Source organism: Bison bison, unplaced genomic scaffold, assembly GCF_000754665.1.
Source record: "Bison bison bison isolate TAMUID 2011002044 unplaced genomic scaffold, Bison_UMD1.0 scf7180017864213, whole genome shotgun sequence".
In the NCBI taxonomy this organism is placed as follows: domain Eukaryota; kingdom Metazoa; phylum Chordata; class Mammalia; order Artiodactyla; family Bovidae; genus Bison; species Bison bison.
The window spans coordinates 7,897,386-7,904,386 of record NW_011494785.1 but is presented as its reverse complement, the minus strand read 5'-3'; the positions used below and the strand labels follow the sequence as shown (position 1 = coordinate 7,904,386).

Genomic DNA, 7,001 nt, shown 5'->3' with positions numbered 1-7,001 from the left:
ATGGCATCACCGACTCGATGCACATGAGTTTGGGTGGACTCTGGGAGTTGGTGATGGACAGGGAGGCCTGGCATGCTGTGATTCATGGGGTCGCAAAGAGTTGGACACGACTTAGCGACTGAACTGACTGATGCCCAGGGTGGTGATCAGTGATGGTTAAAAAAATGAGGCAGAAGACAATGGCAGTCACTGTAGGTTCCAAAACAGCACTCAAAGGCAGGGAACTACTTAGTGGGATACAGGAAGCAGTGGCCCAATGTGACTAGAGATTAGGCTGAAAACACAATTGGGACCAAGGACTCTGAATCAAGGTCATGTCAAGAAGTTGGCATTTATCTGGTGAGCAGCAGGAGGTCTACTGGCAATGGTGTGACTAAATTAATGTTAGAACACAAAAACAAAAGAGAGTTGTAGAGCTGCTGATGGCTTGGAGGGGAAAGAAATTGAAACAAATTAGTGCAGAGAAGAAAACAGTCAAAATAAGGTAGGAGCAGGAGAGGTGAAGAAAAAGACAACTCTGAAAAACAATGAAACCTGGTTTAAATATTTAGATAGCAATATATCTAACATAAAGAGTGTTACAAAATAGGGTGTTTTCAATAGCAAGTTCATTAAGTAAAAAAAAGAAAATAATTATGATGTCTCAAGCCTAGGTTTGTAGAATACATGGCAATATGACGTACGAATGTACAAGAAAACTAAAGGTATTTAACAAAGAGTCAGAATCAGATTCTGTTGGAGAGTCGAAGTTTGTATCTTTCAAATAGCAATCTTCACTAAGTATCAGGCAAGGATTTTGCTTATAAGGCAGCAACATGTACTTTTTCAGTAGAGTGTGATAGCAGAGTTCCCTTGGCTATAAAAGACAGATGTGCATGCTCAGTCACTCAGTCATGTCCAACTCTTTGTGAGGCCTGTAGCCTGCCAGGCTCCCCTGTCCATGGGATTTCCCAGGCCAAGAATCCTGGAGTGGGTTGCCATTTCCTTCTCCAATAAGGGAGAGAGGCCTGGCTTAAACCATAAAGTCATTGTTGGAGCTCAGAGTTTCATCAACACTAATGAAAATAAAATTAACTTAGCAAACATTTACTGACTGCTTACTATGTTTAGGACACAGAATTAAAAAATAAAAAGTCCCTAACATTCTGTCAGCTTTGTGCTTCTAGTTTGTCACTCATAAAGATAAAGCCCCAAATTACAGCTCACACGATGACACCAACACACAATAAAAAGACTGGTGAGTAAACAGAATAGAGCTGTCAGTGAATTAACAGGAGTCTGAACGAGCAGCCATCTTGGTGCTCCCATGCAGCTGACAGGTATATACAATGCATGCTCAGGACACTCCCGGAAGACCCAGTCCCCTTGTACTTTGAAGAGAGTCGTCAAATACTCTAGGAGACTGACTGTCCTGCTAGGACCTCAGAAAGAATTTAACAGAGTATCAGCCAAGGTAAGAGGGTAGAGAGTGACAAAGAACAGAAGTCACTAGGGCCAAGTCACTATCTGCCAGAGAGCAGACTGTACTCCCAGAAAAGGACAGCCAGCATCGGGGATCATGTTGAGGCAAGTGGAGGGGAAGGTCAAACAAAGGAGAGAAGAAGGAAAGGTCTCGAAGGGAAGACTTCCCACTCCACTGAAAATGGTATAAACTTTACTTTGTGAAATAGGAAAATGACCAAACCTCTAAGCCCTCTGGAGTAAGGAGAATCATCACAGAAGAAGTATTTGGAAGTTCATTAGTCATAAAAAGGGCTAGCACGTAAAAGCCAGGGTACTGACAGGGCATAACTAGGAATGACCTTACTGAGTATCCACAAATAAAATGACTGCTCCTTGAGTAAGCATCTCCTTCTTACAGCTGCCAACACTGGTAATAAGCTCCAGCACATTCTATGTCTAGACATTAATAGAAGAGTGGGTAACATGATAGACCTCACAGATACTTCCAAAAAAAATTATTAATCTATAAACACAAAAGCTAGGTTACAACACGATCAAAATAAAAAATACAGAATATTCTGCTGGCAATTAAAGTGAACTCTTGTAAAGCAGTAGTTCCCTAAGTGTGGTCCAGGGACTCCAAAGCAACCCATGATCCATTCAGGAGGCACATGAAGTCAATGCTACTTTCATAACACTAAACTGTTATCTGCTTTCTGGTCTCTTTCTCTTCTAAGTCTACAATGGAGTTGTCTAGGGCTATAGGATATGTAAGCACTCTGTTGATGACTCTTGGAATGCATACTTGTGTAATCCTGTGTTTTAAAATTTTTCTCAGTTTAAAATTTCTAATATGGTAAATATTGGTTGATATGACCCTCTAAACAAAAACTCTCTGGGGTCCCTCAATATTTTAAGAGTACAAAAGGATCCTGAGGCAAGAAGTTTGAAAACCGCTGCTGGTTTACTAAAGCAAAGAAGTACTTCTTGAGAAGCACAATCTTGGTTTTAATCTTCAAATGAAATCTCTACTTTCTAATTTTCAAGAATTTACATTTTAACTGTGACTGATAAACACTGTTCTCTGTGCAGAAATGATTCCAAAACACTAGGGGAAAAATTAAAGGATGACCTTTTAAAAAGACCACAGGGGATATATTCTTTAATTTATAAGAAGCAATGACTCCACATATATTTATAAAGAAGCTGCTATGTTAAGAGCTGAAGATAGAAGAGTAACTAAGTAGTAGACCAGCCTTTAGTGGAACCACAATATTGCCAGAAAAAAATATAATCAGTGACATAATGAGATACTACTATAAGAGAAGGCATGAACAAAGTGTAAAAAGCATGGACGGGCAAATTCTCGGGAAGAAGATGGGATGAAAAGGCAAGCAACACTTTTTTTAGTGAAGACACTCCACAGACGTGGTATGCAAATTGACTCTAACACAAGCAAGGCTTTGCCAATTAGAAAAGAAGCTAAAAGCATCCTAAAAGTAGGAGAAGCATCAGTTTGAGCAGGGTAGCAGAGCAATATAGTGTGTTCCAGAAAATAGGTAATTCACTTAAAGAACAAAAATTACAAGTAATTCTGTGCTCAGTTGCTCAGTCATGTCCAACTCTTTATGACCGCATGGACTACTGCACGCCAGGCTCCTCTATCCTTGGAATTTTTCAGGCAAGAATACTGGAGTGGGTTGCCATTTCCTCCTCCAGGGGATCTAAACTTTCATACAATTTGACAAAGTAATTTGCTGTCTTTTGAATTTAATGATCAAAGATTTGGATGTATAATTTGTATGTATGTTTCTTAATTTTCAATCTGCCTTAGATAGAAGCTTTTTAAAAGCACAGTAAAAGTAAGTTACTAACATAATGAAGTGAAAACAACCAAACAAAAACTAGTACTCCACCACAAATATTTTGAAAGGCTTAGCACACAAGATGGTGGGGATGAAGGGCAGCAATAGCAGGAAATAAAAATTTCAGGCTAGAAGCTTACATGGCTTCCCAGATGGCGATAGTGGTAAAGAACCCACCTGCCAATGCAGGAAACATAAGAGACGTGGGTTCAATCCCTGGGTCGGGAAGATCCCCTGGAGAAGGGCATGGCAACCCATTCTAGTATTCTGGCCTGGAGAATCCCATGGACAGAGGAGCCTGGCAGGCTACAGTCTATGGGGTCACACAGAGTCGGACAATGACTGAGTGACTTAGTATGCAGAAGCTTGCACAGATTATACTGTCAACAATTTCTCTAAAGGTAAATGCAAAAAAGAAAATAAATAGGGTTTGAAAATTACTAGCATAGCTCTAATCTAGAATGGAGAAATTCTAATTATCTAAATAAAGTATATAATAAGCTCTACTGATAGAATCACACCAATTTCAGATATACAAACCACAGGCCAAATGGTTGAAGGGCAAAATGTACCAGAGAATCAAGGAAAATATCAGATTGAAACAGTTAATTAAAAAAAAAAACAGGATCTGTGTAAGAAGAGAAAGTGAATTGACACTTAAATCAATACATGTTAAAAGTATTTTAATTAATTCATTTAAACCTTTCATGGTAGAGGGAAAAAAACCCTTAGTTGACACAGAGGCTCAGTATAGTGGGAATTTTCCTCCTAAAATACCGTTAGTGATATCAACTCAAGTATTAAGTAAAAAAACTTAATGGAAAATCAATTTTTATAGACATCAAATTCAGAAAAATGTTAATTATATGAATGTTTCCCATTGTAATGGTAAATCAGGATTGATTGAAGAAAGTCTTGCTATTTTTTTTTATGGTCATTTTGCTACTGGCATAACTGAATTATTTTGATCAAAGAAGTAACACAGTGGAGTGGAGTTTTGGAAAGATCTAGCACCTGTGAGAGACTGCAACAAAGACATCGGTATGGAGGCTTAGCAGCACAAGAGCTCCAGATGAGAAAAGAACTCTGAACCAAAATGCTGGTCATGGGAAAGGAAGCTAACGATTAGGTGGAAGCTATGTTGGGAACTAACAATGGTTTATTTGAGCAGAATATCCAAATTTTCTTGCCCAGGGCATCCACGAAACCAGGGAAGCATAAGTGAGATAGCCAAGTTAGTTAATGGCAATGAAATTCAATCAACCCCAATGACTCACCCAGATTCTGGATTGATCTTGATTTCACCAATAGCAAATACAAAGGTTTCTCACTGAAACCTTTGTGTAGAAGTTTAAATACTTTTTAAAAGCAGTATTTCTTAAAAACCTTACTTTAAGGAGCTATATAAAGTTAAATAAAGCTTTATAAAGTTCAGGGAAGATTTCCCATGTTGACAATTAGCCTCATATCCAACCTGGTAACCCAAACTATTACAATCAGCTAAATTACTGGCTCACATTTTTGTTTCTTCATATAGATACCATACATGACAAAAAAGTTTTTAACACTTTAGACATCTGTTGAAATAGTCATCAACAATTTAACCAAACTAGGAAAAAAATAATGTACAAAAAAGCACCCTTCCCAATGAGAAATCATGAGATATAACAATAAAACTCTACTTAGAAAATGAGTATATTCAGTGTTTCAAGCTAAACTGAATTATGGCCAATAATCCACTTCTACCCAAGATATTAACTTTTATATTATCAATATTTATCAAAATTAGCTTATATATGTTACACACTAAGATGAACAGAGCAGAGAAAATACATGGAACCCTTTAAAATACAATAAAGGGTGAAATCTTGATCTAAGACATTAAGAAGCTTTATAAACACTCATGTTTCATATGGTTTACATTATTATTAATTAAATACTTTTCCTTTTTTCCTAATCATCCTCTTTGACTTCTTATTTAGGACATTACTATACTTAAAAATATAACATGACTAGTTTCAAAGTGGAGCTGTATTACAGACAAACCATAGTAAAACCTTATGAAACATTAATATATTAGTTCAGAGTCTTCAATCTATTGTGTCATATATTAGATATATTCAAGATCTTCCTTATTGGAGACTGATAGTCCATGGGCTAATGGAAGGCCTAGTGAATAGGTATTTTATAATATGATTCAACTTCTCCCAAACTTATTTGGCCATGAGTTCCTCATTCAAAAGGAAAAACTGTTCAACAAGACATATTATAGAAACAATACACTTAACATATTCATTTTTAAAATCTTAAATATTTAAAAATATATATAAATGACAGAGATAATCACTAATAATTCAAATTTAATTGTTTTGAAAGTTGTTCACTGTGTATTCTAAGTAATCTATCTGCTATCTAGAACAAAGACCTAAATTTGGTCATTTTTTCAAGGACAATTTATTGGCTATGTATGTTTACCATCTGGCTATAACAATTTATTTACCAACTGTCAAAAGTGGTTGGAGCTTACCACAAAACAAGGGTGATGACAAATTAAGAGCAACAAACAAGACATAATTATACCTTGATGGTCACAAGAATATGAATCATTAGAATTTTCATTTTAAAAAAAATAAAAATCAAGAATTAGGATTTAATATCAACTATGTTTCTACAAATAATAAGAGCATATTTCAGACTATCAAACAGATATCAACACATAATTATACCCGAGTAAAAGAACTTTGAATATTTATAAATAAAAGTTAGGTTGAGGAAAAAGATAAGTGAATATGTGAAAAAATGACTAGCAACCAATAACCACTAATAATTTTATCATGTTTTTGTTTAATAAGTATAATGTTTTAAAGATTGCCTTGCCTAAATTACAGGAAAGAATACACACACTAATTAAAATAAAAGTAGAATAATTAAAAGAAAAACCTCATCACTAGATTTTCTGAACATAATTAAAACAGTGAAGAAAAAGGAATTAGTATTATCACTGTGCCAACCATATGATGCTTACAGGTAGAGAACAAATCTGGCTCAAAGCTGCCATCCCCCTACTGAAACATCATGGTCCATAAAACGCCATGAATTTAGGATAATCTATCTGCTATCTCTCTTCCAAAACAGAGTTTTCAGTTAGCTGAACTCTTCACAACTAATTATGAGCACAATCATCAGTCACTGTGCCTTTTCCCTGTTTACTTATTGTTCTTCTGTCCATATGTATAAGTAGCGTAAGGTCCAAGAACTTAAGACATGACAAATTCATTTAGGTTGTAGCTATACTAGAAAACAAGTAGGTAAGTCCTAGTAGAGTAAGCCACTCACTTATCTCTTTCTGCAGCACTGCCAATCTACTTGTAATAATTTAATCAGATTTTTAAATCACTTCTCAGAAATGCTGAAATACTACTATCTGCCTTGGAAGAGGTAACCATTTTATATAATTCAAAAAGTAATCACTGACTTATACTATAATAAACCCACAAAAACCAAACATAGTTCTATTTTTCCTCCAAATGATAATTAACTTTTTATCTGAAATCAGATTGCTATTTATATTAGCTGTCCATTCTCTCTGGTTTCTGGTTAAAAAAAACAAATTTTTTTTTTCTGGTAAAAAAACAAAAGCATCATTAACATAAATGCTGTTCTTTTAAGCATCTCAATTACTCTCTCCAGAAG

The 7,001-nt window shown here is 35.6% G+C and overlaps 1 protein-coding gene across 11 annotated transcripts in view; it reads right to left on the bottom strand.

The window, feature by feature from the left end:
• NRIP1 (nuclear receptor interacting protein 1) overlaps nt 1–7,001 on the bottom strand; it is a 104,535-nt gene that overhangs the window by 48,048 nt on the left and 49,486 nt on the right. The gene's annotated exons all lie outside the window — the stretch shown is intronic.